The sequence below is a fragment of the Pogona vitticeps genome, chromosome 3 (assembly GCF_051106095.1).
Source record: "Pogona vitticeps strain Pit_001003342236 chromosome 3, PviZW2.1, whole genome shotgun sequence".
Classification (NCBI taxonomy): Eukaryota; Metazoa; Chordata; class Lepidosauria; order Squamata; family Agamidae; genus Pogona; species Pogona vitticeps.
Window position 1 is genome coordinate 116,856,512 of NC_135785.1, and position 14,423 is coordinate 116,870,934.

The following is a 14,423-nucleotide window of genomic DNA, read 5'->3' on the forward strand; positions in this document are numbered from 1 at the left end:
GGCTAGACTAGGCTGACAGACAAAGAAAAGGCTCCAGGTCATCCAGGGAGCTTTATTGCAGAATATTGACTTTTGGATCAGGACTTGCAGCAGCTACTTTCTGGACTACAACTCCCAGAATCCTCAGCCAGTAACATTTCCATAGCTCTGTTCTGAACAACAATCATGTGCAAGATTCTAGCCTGGGATATTACTTCTGTAAGATGTCCACTGTACGGAAAGGCGGCAGAGCCCCAGGTGGCTGTAGGGCTGATATCAGGAGACAACAAGGGGCTTAGGCATGGTGCTCATCAGATCAACCCCTGGTTTCCTCACTCTAATTTATGGTCTGGCCTCCAACAGAACATGTCAGTGCTCACTAGTGTTTTGCACCCATCTCCTTGTCCCTGGCCAAGCAAGTGGGGGTTCGCGAAGGCTTTCACAGCCGGGATCTAATGGTTGTTGTGGGTTTTTTGGGCTCTTTGGCCGTGTTCTGAAGGTTGTTCTTCCTAACGTTTCGCCATTCTCTGTGGCCAGCATCTTCAAAGGACATCTGAAGATGCCGGCCACAGAGACTGGCAAAATGTTAGGAAGAACAACCCTCAGAACACAGCCAAAGAGCCCGAAAAACCCGCAACAACCACAAGTGGGGGTTCTTCCTTTCTTCAAATCTTGTGTGCTATGCTGTGTTATGACCACACAACATCATTCACCAATGCCACCCTGTTGACTTGGCAAAAAGCCTTTGACTTATCTTCTAATTCCTTTGTCTTATTTGTTCCATCTAGTCAATCTATTGCCAATGATATTGTTTCCCACTGTGTCATGTTACAAAACAAACAAACAAACCGGAAAAGCAAATTGTGCTGCTTATATACTGCCCCGTAGAGCTTAAAGCACTCTCTGGGCAGTTTACGAATTAATTATGCAGGGCTACATCCCTCCATGAGCTAGCTACTCATTTTACCAACCTCAGAAAGATGGAAGGTTGAGTGAACCTTGAGCTGGCTATCTGGGATTGAACCCCAGGTGATGAGTACAGTTTTGGCTGCAGTACAGCGGTTTAACCATTGTGCCATGAGGCTCTTAACCTGGCCCTTAATCTGGCCCTAGTTTCCCCCCCCCCCCCCCATTTAATCTCCTTGAGGGATTAGAAAAGAAGCAACCAGTGGGAGAAAGGTTTAGACCTCTCTCACCTAGGCAGAGTGGTCCCAGGCTGGACTAGGAGGCTGCACACGTATCTGTGTGTGAGGAAAGAGAGAGGGATCAGCTGCAAGGCATGGACTCAACACAGTGTGTAGTTCAACTCTTCAGCCTAAGTCTCTTGCTTTCACTTCTCCCTCTTGTCTGTTCCCATCCCACCACAGTCTTTTTATTGATCCTTCCGTTGTCAAGATGCAGGTGTAGAGCTCTTGTCCTGCCTTCCTTCCTTAATTCAGCCCTGTTAGGCAGTCAAGTGCCAAGAGCAGAGTGGGGTCTTGGATGTGAGATGGGGAGCAGATCTGGTCGCCTTCGTACATTTCCTCTGTTAAAGTGAATTATTGCTTTCCTATGAAGGAAAAAAAGAGGAAAGGACACAATCTGCCCCCTGTTAACTGATACGAGGCGGCCTGCCCATTTCTGATATTTTTCTTTGGTTCATCAGTTGCTTGAGACTTCCCGTCTTGGACATTCTGCTTAAATGACTCTGCTTCACCCCCTTTCCATTACTGCCGGCCACAGAGCAGGGGAAATGCCTTGGGCCAGGCTGCTAGCCATAGTGGCAGGAGTTTGCTGGAGTGGCTGCCAAGTTAAAAAGAGCTTCCTCCTCCTTTGCAAACACAAACATGCCATTTCCTCTGCTTAGGTGATAAAGATCTGGCCCTCATTTAGGAGCATGTTAGCTGATAGTCATGAATAATGCGTTTTGAGTCTCAGAGCTCAAAGGTTAATTTAATGAAAGGATCAGCTCACACATTCTGGGTAAAGATAGATAGATACACAGACAGATTCATTGTTCTTAAGCTCATCTGCCAATGAAGTCCTCAGGTCTTGCTCTTTTTTTAGCTGATTTATTTACTAAGGAAATAAATATGACATCTCAAATTTAAATAGATATTGTGATGATACAGAGCAACTTAATTGACAGAAACAGCTTTTCAAATGAATACATACAGTGACAATAATAGGAGGGAAGAGAAGGATGGAAAATAAGGGATGCACATAGGTTTTTTTTCTTTTTTGGCAATACAAATAATAGTGTTTTCAGGGGGAGGGGAGAGAGATTTTGCCCAAACTGCAAAGATTTTTCTCCAAAGGGGAACGTCCCCTGCCACCTCCTCCCCTCTCCTGCTTAAATCAAGGTGTTCTGAGACTTTGCTAATAGTTTTGGTAAAGAATCCCGCTCTACATTTGAAGGCTCAGGTTGTAACTCAGGTGATGGCATATGCAGAGTACCTTTGTATTTCACTGTGAACAGGCAAGGCATTGGATCAAAGGCTGGTAGTTCCTGTTATTTATTGCATTGTAATCATTCTTAAAACCTACCCACATTCTTGATGCAAATAGGGACTTGAAACATTTGACAGTGAATATCTTCACACAACATTAAGATCAGTGATGTCGGTTAAACCAATAAAATGTCAGCACACACAAAAACATGTACACACACACACATGTGCATGTGCACACATGCAGTTTCATCTTGCCTTCAGTGGTTCTTAAGAATTTTTCAAATAAGAAGATCTCAACTCATCTTCCAAATATCACGAGAGAACCACTTCAAGAATCAAATCAAATCAAATTTTTGGTCTGTACCCCTTAATTTAGTGGGAGCTACTTCAGAGAAGACAGCCTGAAGGTGACAATGACTCTGCTTCACCCCCTTTCCATTACTGCCGGCCACAGAGCAGGGGAAATCTCTTGGGCCAAGCTCAGTGGCAATCAAGGCATTGAGCAAACATAATACTGGAAGGGCTTCCACTGAGCCAATGTGTCTTGCAGGTTTAAAAATTTTCTCTGCAATTGTTGACATCGAATATTCCTGATACATTCTCCGAATGCTTGAATATTCTCCAAATATCCCACCAGGTATTTATTACCTTTATTCAATATGCAATGAAATTTGATTTCAGTATTTGATGTGCCTTGGCATTTTGCTTTTTACTGTATCTGGTCTCTAACACCTAATCACAGGTCATATCTGATATATATCAAAAACCAAAATATTAAAGAAATGAAAGCACTCAAATTACCACCTTTGAAATAAAATGGCCCTTCACAATGTAATCAGAAAAGAGAATTTCGCATTCAAGATAAGAACGGTGAACCTGAGCAGTATATGCTGTTGTTGAATATTTTGCAAATGTTTACTTGAGCTCAACATTCAGGATCACTTCAGTGCAAAGCCTGCTCATAACAACGTGTAGCTATTTCAGATGGTGTCCTAAGTTTACCTTCTCTGCCACAAGCCAAGCTCATGCCGAATTAACCCTTGGCACATCCTTGGAAATGTAGCCTGCCAAATAGAATGTCATCAGGTTTAGGAGCTAGCTTCTGTGAAATGTGCATGGGAATTTGGCCATTTCAAATTCAACCAAATTTTGAGTCAGGACAGCTATTTGTTCAAGCACCACCTCCTGTACTAATGTGAGTACATAATCCCTTGCAGACAGTACGTGTATGAGAGCAGATGTTTCTGGAGGCATTTGGGAAAGAGTGAAAGCTATTGCTAAAACCATGTCTCTCTTTCTTGCTTTCTGCAAGAGCTAGCCGCAACCCCAAGCTGACAGTCTGACAGACTTATACAAGTCTGTAAAACGTAAAGCATAATAGATGATAGGAAAAATGTTTTTGTTTGTCAGACAAAGCATCAGAGAGATAGCAATCAGTTCTCTCCCCCTCCCCTCTTGTTAGCTTAATTCCTACTTGGTAGCTGTCTGGGACCAGAGGCAAAGTATATACTGCACAGTAGTTAGCTATATTTTCTGAAGAAGTTTTGGTGGCCTCATAGGTTAGTGTTACAGCTTGGTCTTCGTTCAGATTGCATATGCTGCTGAGCACTGTACTAGATACACATCCCCTTAGTAGTATGGTTCTAAGAAGTGCAGCAAGAAAAGATGTTGATACGAGGTTTTCTTCTTTCTACAGCATCTTGATTTTAAACATACATTCTTGATGCCCCAAAGACATCCAGCTTACTCAAAATACAAGACAACAAAGAGGGAAAAGGAAACGAGATGACAGAACATCAAAGAAGTTATGGTAACCTCGTGGAACATAATTTTTAAATCATAGCAGGACTTGATTTACAGAGCTGGGTGAGAGATCTGAAGAAGGCAGTGGCAGGGCTGTGTTATGCTGCAAAGCTTAGGAAAATGCTGTGCCTTGTGATGTCAGACAAATGTGTTGCTAATAAATCAGAATGCTTGGGATGGTACCTTGCTACAGAGACCACTCTAAAATCATGGGAAAGTGTGAGCTGTTTCCTTGCTCCCAGCTAGGGATGACACATGTGCGCTTGTGCTCAACATGGAAATTTGTAAATAACTCTCCAAATAACACTGGCACATTAAATCTCCCATAATCTCCCCCCCTCAAAAAGAAAAGAAAAGAAAAAGGTAAGGGATGCCCCAGGACCTCTCTACAGTTGGGTAAGTGAGAAATGTGTAATTAGATTATTTGGCCATCATCTAATTTTCACAGGAGTGAGATCTTGGGCTGGTGCATAGTTCTCCTATATAATTTTTTTTCACAGGAAGTGCTGAAACCCATATGTTTAAGCACATTAAAAACAGATCCATGACAAAAACCATAGATGATAAACTTATTAATGGCTGCTTATTATATATACTACCTCCGGGATCAGCATCAGCATGCCTTGAATGCCTGTTTCTAGGAAACAAGAAGCTTGCCTAGAGGGATGGTGGAGAAACAGAACCAGTTTGCTCCAAATTCATACCACCAGCTGCTCTTGTATGCAGCGCTACCAGGTTGTTCACAAGAGCTCCATATGGACATGAGCTCTTTTAGGGACTAAAGGCATATCCTCAGCATTATGCCCCAAGCCCATAAACCTTCTGAGCACCCTCTTACACTCCTTGTTCATTTTCTACATCTAGTTTGCCTGTGGGATCTTCCAACTGGACTGATACAACAGGACTCTTCCTGTGTTCTTACAATCTGGGCATAGGAGATAAAGGGGGACACTGGAGCCAAGCTGGTCTGAGAGAAATGCTTTTCGGAAATCAGCCACCACATCCTCAAACATTTGCATTGTGAGGGCTTTATGCATCTCTGCATAGAGACACCAACATTAGTTGCATTTTAGCTGTATTAAGTGGAATTTTTCAGGAGTTGTGTATTGCCTGCAAAAGATTTGATAATACCATGCTGAGCTTCCAAATGTGTGTAAACTGAAGGAGTTACAAAGGAGGTCCAGACATGCCAGACATTTTTGCCCAGTGCCACCCAAGCCATTTTCCTGACAAGAATTCTCTTCTTGATGGGTTTTTGGTGGATTATGAGAGTGTTTTTTTTTTTTAAAATATGGTTGCATCTGCAGGAAGCTTAAAGGAGATGAATAAATACTTAGCTGTTGGTCATAGTGAGAGCTGGTCAAAAAAAGTCACATTTGTACACATGGATCCGAAATCAGAAGAGCTGGCTCAGTTTTTCCCCAAGACTATGAGAGTAGAGTTTTTTTTGGTCTTATAAGTCTGTGAAATTGTTCCTTTGTTGCTTCTTTCCAGATGCGAAAGGCCTGAACATTGTCTTTTTTGTGTGAAATCATCTGTGGAGTGAAATCAGAAGCCAGTTGATTCTGTTGCAGTGCTCTCGGTCAGTTGCGCTCTGTGACTTGTGTGTTCAAAAGGCAGGTTTGGCTCTACCTCCAGTAGATTGTTACGGATTCCCTGCTATCCTTCCATGTATCAAAATCCTGATTTGACTGTTTCCCTGTGAAAGTACTCCTGGATAGAAGCCTACTGTAAAACAAAAACAAAACTTTACACATAAGGGCAATTGTGCACCAGATTTGCTCCCTCTCAGCTTGCCAAGTGGTGCACAGAGAAAGAAGTGCACAACCATTTCTTTGACCTGAGAAAGCAGAGGAATACAACAGGCAGAAAGCAATACAGGTAGGCTGGGTTGCAGAATCGCCTCTTTTCCTAGAGGCTAGATGGGGTAACATGAAGAACAGGAGAGGAGCAGAAAAGGGAGAACAAAATGCCTTCTACAAATTACTTATAGCTTCTGCTGCCTCTGTGGTGAGGCAGCTACAGTTGGAATGTGCGTCTCTTCACCAAAGTTTCCCAGGTGGCTCCATGAACTTGGATTGCAAAAGAGACTGACTGACTGTACCCAGCTTGTCAACTAAAAGTCAGAACTCCTTGCAGGAGCTCTGTCATTCTACAAGTTTATTAAGATGAGCTGCTCACACTTTAAAAGAGCTCAGCTGCAAGGTGATTAAGATTAGGCTTAATAATCAGGACACAACAACAACAAAATGCAAAATTTAGTGTACATTAACTTATATTGGTTTACAGTATCTTGATGGTTTGGGCTTTAACTTATTAAGATTTAGGATAATGATCTGGATTGATCTGAAATGAACTTGCTGCTCTAGGTTATTGAATACATCAGGGAACGGAGACTGCTTGTTCTAAGATGGGAGCACCAAGGCTAGAAGTTCACACACAAATGTTCGTGAAAAACCAACTGGTGATCCACGCATAATATTGGCCCACAACAGATCCATCTGCACTACTGAACAAACATTCACTGTCAACTGAAGCCCAGTGCTTTTCATAGGAGGCAGTCTGCACAATCTGCTGACAGCCATTAAGTGCCAAGTATTGAAGTGATGCAAAAAAGCATATATAACAATTGCTACGCTGGCTGGCATGGGGCACAATTCTGCAGTTCCCATTAATTTCCCATCCATTTCAGTGTGGCCCACTGAGAAGATGATCCTGAAGGATGTGTTCTGACCTGTGCCAGGTTACTTCATAAACTTGACTTGGACATATGACCAACAAATTGACCCATCAGGTTATTGTGTTCTTTCCCAATTGGAATCCTGTTCTTTACATTCTGTGCTTGACTGCTTTGTCCAGTTGAGTTTGAAATGGCTTAGCTAATGATGCTTCCAGTTACAACCCTTTGTACTTCAGTAATTACTGATCTCTGATATAAAACATTTATATATTCTTATTCCATCGTTCCTTGTAGGGACCTAGAGTGCCACATGGGGTCCTAGAAGTTCCCTCATCCAGGTAACAGTTGGGAGACATTTGATTACCTATGAAGGAGTGAGGCTATCCAGAGATTTCTGACTACTCTCTGGCCCTAAAGTTCTAGGCTTCCTTCCTTCCTTCCTTTTAAGGTCTAGCTTTATCCAATGAGGCTTCCCATTCATACAATGTGGGCATCTTGCAAACACTCGGAATTATTACGTAATTTCCAATTCTGCCTTCATGAAAACTATGTGCTACATTTAATAAAATGAATACTGCTTTTTCCTCAAGATGCACCTGTTTTTGTCTTCCGTAGTTCTGTGCTTGTGAACATCCATACAGAAGCTGATACAGTACTGGGTATGATATTCAAAATTTAAAAAATGCTTCCCTCCCGTTCTAGTGCTCTTGGCTATGGAAATCCATTCAAAAATATCCAGGTAGTCGATGAAAAGAACATAGGGTTTTCGTGACCTTTTACTTCTTCTGGCTATATGTGCTATATGCAGGAGTCACCATACTGGGGCTGTGCTGATACCACAAGGTAGGAAGCTGATGCTACAGCGCTTCAAAAATTAACATTTGAGCTAGGTAGGTGCAGCAGCCCCTGCCCTGTCCCATGTCTGAACAAGGACAGTAGTCTGTCCCCCATGTGCCCTTTTGCAACACTTTGACTAGATCCTTGTCTGAGTTAGTGACAATACTTATGGCTTCCTAGATCTCCATTGGGGGCGGCAGAGGAAATAATCTATGAAGGGGGCAAATGGAATCAAGAAATGTGGGGACTACACAACATCATGCATTCTGGAGACATTGTAGACAGAAGGGTTTTAATTCTGCCCCCAGGCACCCTTCCAGCAATTGTGCAACGGCCAGCAGGCAGTGTGGTTTGCATCACCACAAAGAAAGGGGGAAAAAAGGAGGATATGGAACAGAGGAAAGACAAACCCTAGAGCACTAATTCTGACTGCCAATCAGAGTTCATGCAAGAGGAATGCAAGCGTGTACTCACAGTCATACAGTGGGCCCTCGACTTACAGACGGCTCCATTTACAGACTTTTCGAGTTGCAGACTTCTCTGGCCACAAAATTTAGGTTCGACTTGCAGCTGGAGACCTACAGACCGGAAAAAAACCCACAATGGAACAAAAACGGCCGGTTACGGATTAATTGGTTTTCAATGCATTGTAGGTCATTGGAGTCTCAACCTACAGACTTTTCGACCTGCAGCCACCATTCCAAAACGCATTAATTCCATAAGTCAAGGGTACACTGTACACACATGTTGAATCCTAATAGTAAACTGTTTAGTAAACGAATGGAGCTAGATAAGAAAACAAAATATAGAACGTGAATCTTAGCTAGAAAAGCCAGTACAAGTCTTTTCCCTCACCCTACATAACATACAAAATTGCTGGCAGAATGGCTACAAGCGATGTAGGAGGCTGTGACCTCAGTCTCAGTGTCTTAGTGGTTGGGGTGTCCAGTTAGATCTTGGGCTTCAATGTGGGGTAGTTTCAGATGTCACTCTTCTTCTCCTTGGGCACCATTAGGTGAGCCTTCTTGATTTCCATTTCCTATGCTCAATCTGCAGGGTGTTCTTGCTGAAATGTTTTTAACCTGGTTAGAACACTGGCTTTGAACAGGAAGGATTCATGAGGGTGTTGTTCCACTCTGTGGGTGACCACCAGCTCATTGTGCACCCCATACTTGCCTCAGAATCGTACAGATACTCCTGATTTGGTCTGGTTTTGCACATTCATTTGAAGGTAGTGTACGTTCCTAATTGGTACACAATCCAGGAGTTAAAGGAGAGAATCTGCTTTAGATTCTGTATCACTTTTGTTAATAGAGCTTAATAGAACAAGCAGCAAGTGGTGAATTTCAATTCTGGGGACTCTAGTTTGAGAACCACTGGTCTAATGGACAGACCTTTTTGCTAGCTTCACCTTGGTTCACAGTGATGCTTCATGATTTCCAGCACCTGACAACCATATCCAAAAGTGAGCCCAGTAGCTGCTGGACAAGGGACTGGTGTAAACAGGCACGAGGGCCTTTTTCTGAATAGTTCGAGGAAAAATTATTTGATAGACAGAAGGTTATGTGCCCAGAAATTCTTGAAACTCTGCAATGTGCATTTTATAATGACATTATATGGTTGATAATAGGCCCTTGCTGTTGATGTAAAAATGAAATACAACAAGACGAAAAGGCATAATTGAAATGCTCAGATTTCTGTGTTTCATGTGGAACATGAAGAACAGCATTCACATTTTCAAATTTTGAATGTTATATTTGAGTTGGATCAACTTTTCGTTTTGGAGGTGGCACCTCACTTTTTGGAGGCATTGATGTACAGAGGGATGTGCATGTGCCTTTGTCATTGCTTTGGTAGAACAGTCATGAAATGTTAAGTTAGTAAACTCCTGCCCTACCCCATTACCAGAGTTCCAAAATATGATGTTTTTTTGCCAGATTGCAAATGTAGTTGAAAATCCGGATTAATATTTATGTGCTGCTCCTCTAGAATGCACTGTTGTTCCTACATATATTCCCTGTACATTTCTTTTGTCCCTTGAATCATTAATCAGAGTAACAGTTCACATATTTTTCCAAGTTATTTCTTGGAAATTTCATTGCTCTACAGACAGAGCCACCGAGGAAGAGTTTTAGTCTTCATTCCTGAGAGAGACAACAAAGGGATAAATAGATTTGGAGGGCTGAGTGATCAGGCAAATAACTTAGGGTGTGATCACATGGGGAAATATATTGTAGTTTGGACTGCTTGTGGAGTAGTCCAGTGCAATCAATTTCTCAGTGACCACATGGCACATAGAGAAAGGTGCTCCAGCCCAACCCCATTCTGTGCCTAAGCTACACTTCTTTGGTCCACCTGTAGGGCTACTGCTTTTGAGGTCTGGGCTGGAGGGTTCACCAGCAGATGGAAGGGTTGTGTTAATGGAGATTGTTCCCTTTAAAGTGACCCTTTCCAGTGAAATCAAGCATGCACCTTTGCAGCCATCGGATTGGACCCTTAGAATGAAACAAAAGGAATATGGAGGACATTATATTTGCTGTGGACTCTACAGTGGACCCTCTACTTACGGAATTAGTCCGTATTGGAACGGTGGCTGCAGGTCGAAAAGTCTGTCGGTCGAGTCTCCATTGACCTACAATGCATTGAAAACTGATTAATCCGTAACCAGCTGTTTTTGTCCCATTTTTGTTCCATTTTGTTTTTTTCTGGTCTGTAGGTTGATTCTCCGGCTGCAAGTCGAACCTAAATTTTGCAGCCAGAGAAGTCTGTAACTCGAAAAGTCTGTAAGTCGAGCCATCTGTAAGTCGAGGGTCCACTGTATAGCCAACAATTTCTTCCCGGGTGGTTAAGGGTAGAGCTTGAAATTTAATTTAATATGAACCTAACAGTTAAATAATAATAATAATTTAATAATCCATGTTTTCCTCCCCAGGAGCTGAAACCTAGAAAGGAAACCTTTGGGTCCCAGGCTATCATTGGTCAGGTGCAAATTGTATTGATAATAGTCTTTCAATCAGTCTGACACAAGACATTCATCCTGTTGATGAATGTGGAATATTGGCTCTTTTTCCCTTTTGAAAGACTTTTGTTCAGGATCAATATTTCAACCCCTGTAGCCTGGATTCTTTCTAAATAATAATAAAAAGCAGTTGAGGCCAACCATTCTCTTTCAAGAAAAGCAAGCTTGGTCTTTTCAATTTATAAGAGTTTATTTAACTCTGAGGACGATTAGGATCACCTATTTCTGAAGGGGGGGGAAGGGTAAAACAGTTTTATTTATAAATAAAAAAAGAATCATAACTTGAAAACCCTTTGCCCACACTTCCCCAAATTTGGCACAGAACAAAAAAAGAATGTCTGCTACACCTGTGCCAAACTTTGTGTTGTATGAAGACCAATTTCAAAGATATGCATTTTTGTCTGGGCTGCCCCCATTTTTAGAGTTGTCATATAGAATCTAGATTTGTTCTGTCAGCACAAGATCATTGCTGCAGACTATTGTCTAGCAATAATTCAGCTGCAAAATGATCTGTGATGTAGTGATTAGAATGCTGAGCTGGGGCTTGGGAGATCTAGGTTTTAATTTCCATTAGGCCATGAAACCCAAGCCAGAAACAGACATTAGAAATAGACAGTGGCTGAAATCTGTTTGCTTAGCAGAGTAAGTCACAAGTGGAGTTTGTCCATTTGAATTAGAGGAATTTATAGGGTAGTTGACTCACTGAATTTTAATCTGTCTTTCCCTCAGTCCATATTTCTCTTTCCTCAGTTATTTAGTCACGCCTTTTCTTTGTTCTGTCCAAACCAGCCTAAACATCTTACCCACTTTTAAGCTCAGATAAAGTTTTGTGAGTTTCAGAGAAAGCTGACATTGGACTGGTTCCCTTATAAATAGCGGAACCCCAGATATGTCACGTGGATGATCACCCACAAGATCATTTATTATCGCTTAGTGAATTTGGCACCTGTCTGTGGAGCCACAGTCAGGAGACTGATTCCCCACTGTGCTTCCTGTGAGTAGAGCCAGCCTGTGTGGCCTTGGCCAAGCTGCACAGTCCCAGGGTGCTCCCAGAAGAAGGGAAGGGTAAGTAACTTCTGAGTACTCTCTGGAAAGGGTTGCCATAGTTCAGAATCAACTTGATGGCACACAATCAATCAACAGTGATGATTACTAGGTACAAATCTCCCCCCACTGAAACTGCCACTTTAGAAACGGAAACATATTCTTTTTCCTTGTGAAACTTTGTAAAGCACTCACTGCACTTATGACATTAAGCAAACAATTAACAATGGTACATGTCATAGCACTGGTGCTTGTGCAAGCCAAACTGTATGAGATGCAAGGGATCTGTGTTTAGGATTTCATAGATTAAGAAATAAAATATTCTTACTTATGATATTCATGAGAAAGATCCAACTGGAACTGGACTCCTGTGCAGGGAGTGGAAAGTTTACTTTTTCTCTTTTCATTGACTGAAATTGTCTTTCTCCTCATCTATTTGTCACTGAGGAGAACATTTTCAAGTGACTCTAAAACCTTTGTTTAGTTTCCTTTCATTGGGACAAATGGCAGCCTCAGGAATGTGTATCACTGAAATTAAGAAAAAAGGTATGGGGAGAAAGATTTATCCCCTTCCCTCATGCCATGATCTCAATTACATTAGCTTCTATCAAAAGTGTATTTATTGAAAGTATTTATTCATAACTTCTTAGCCCATACAGTGCCCTAAAGCAATTAATATTTTTAACTGTGAGGGAATTCTTATCACAGATTTATCCCATCGTGCCTTGTTTGGCCCTCACTGTTTTGATCCTAATTGCTTTGCTGGCACCCCAAACCAACCTAAAGAGATACCTCACTGAAAAGTGAGCTAAATTATTTTCATAGTATGTTTATCGATGACTCAGCAAATCCATCACCTGGCTAGTTTAATTAATCTGAGCCTGTAACTCAGAATAAACAACCAGATGGATGACATCTAAGAGTGACAGGGTTAGTCATGCCTTAGTGAAATCAATGAAGATACTTTCGGGATCTTAAAGAGTAACAAGTTCTATTTGGCATATGCTTTTGTGACTCCTGCCTTTGAAGAAGGGGCAAGTCCACCAAAGCTTATGCCAACTGAAACCTGTTAATCTTTTAAGGTGTTTACAAGCATTGGGTTGCTTTTCTTTTCTGGCCAAAAGCTCGATTTCTGATTGAGAAAGCCTTCATCCAAAATGTGATACAACAAAATACTACAAATACGTATAATCTTTGCATTTCATTTCTAGTTATAATTTCCACTATGTACGATGGGATGGAAAGAAGGAAAGATAGCACCTTACCAAGGGAACCTGAGATAATCAGAGCTGAAAATCAAGCCCCTAATACTCTGTTTACTTGGGCTTGTCACCCATCTCATTGGAGAATCCTCTCAAGGAGATGTGTGGCTCTTTAGCTATGGAATCACTGGGTTCTTCTTTGGGAGAAAGAAACAACAGCATATTTCTGCTTCCCAGACTTTGATGGGTGTGTGCCTCAGAATGTGTAGAATAGTATTGTCCATGGCGGAAGTAGCAAGACAACTAGAAGATGGACTCTTGAGATGCCATCTGTCTCTTTGTTTTCTTTAACTTGGCCCCATCCCTCATTTCACATACACACATATAGGACACCAAGAAAGAGTTAAATCTTCTTTCATAGCTGCCTCCCCAGCCAGCTTTGTGTATTTAAAGTGAATAAAGGTTTAATTACTAAATGATGACAGTGTCATATGGTTTTGGTGATGGTGCGTAGCATCCGCTGCATGCAGAAGAGGGGAGGGGGGGCTGCAACCCACGAGTAGCAGTGGAGAAGCTTAAAATGCCAGAGACAGTAAAACATCTGTAATTTGCAATTCACTGGTGTTCACTGATTGCTCATGGATTAAAGATTAAAATCTATTCTCTGGCAGATGGATGGAAGAGAAGAGATTCTTACGAGCACATTTTGCATCTGTATTTCATTCTGCTCTCTTTGCAAGAATTGTGGATGATGAGGAAATAAAGCCAAAGCAAGAGCTATCTGGCTGGCTGGCAGGCATCAGGGAAAAGATGCAGGAAGGGCTGGGTGAACAAACTCTTGCTTAAGGGGAAAGAGGAAGCCGGTGTATCTGGAGATCTGGATGATTCAGCCAAGATATGCAGGGACCGGGCCTGGGGGAATCTGGGAGAACTGCAGGATCAACAGAAGATTTTTCTCATCAGAGGGAGTCCTATAAGTTTTGGGTAGCCAGGTGCTAAGGAAGGTAGGGACCCTGTACTTTTAAAGTGAACAGGAAACAAATATTTTCGTAGATGAAGAGTAAGTCATTCATATCTAATTGGGAAGCATGGTATCCGTAAAACTAGTGAACAGGAAATGATCCCTCCCTCCATTCCCCCAGGGAAGGCCATGTGGATATGATTGAGCCCTTCTGTGGAGCATAGCAGTGATTTATATCTTCACTGTTGCTGTTTGACAACTCTCACTTCTTTTTAATTCACTGTATTACTATTATTAGTTTTTAAAATCTTGGGAGATGTTTGCCACTGTGGAGGATCTTGAAGAAGGGAAAAAAATTGAAGAGTAATATTTGTTTTTGAGAACAAACTTCATGGGGAACATTGAATTATGGCTGCCACTTCATAAGGTCCATCAACCCCATTCTTCAGTTTTGGTCGCATCATGC

The 14,423-nt window shown here is 41.8% G+C and overlaps 1 long non-coding RNA gene across 2 annotated transcripts in view; it reads left to right on the forward strand.

The window, feature by feature from the left end:
* Window positions 1–14,174, forward strand: part of LOC110077775 (uncharacterized) — a 42,917-nt gene extending 28,743 nt beyond the window's left edge. Inside the window, exons 3-4 of one of the 2 annotated variants that reach the window (XR_013543904.1) lie at window positions 4,108–4,221; window positions 5,709–10,802. This is a non-coding gene — a long non-coding RNA (uncharacterized LOC110077775). Of the gene's footprint in view, window positions 1–4,107; window positions 4,222–5,708 lie in introns of both variants that reach the window. The other variant, XR_013543905.1, reaches the window with a different exon arrangement.
* The last annotated feature ends 249 nt before the right edge of the window (window positions 14,175–14,423 follow it).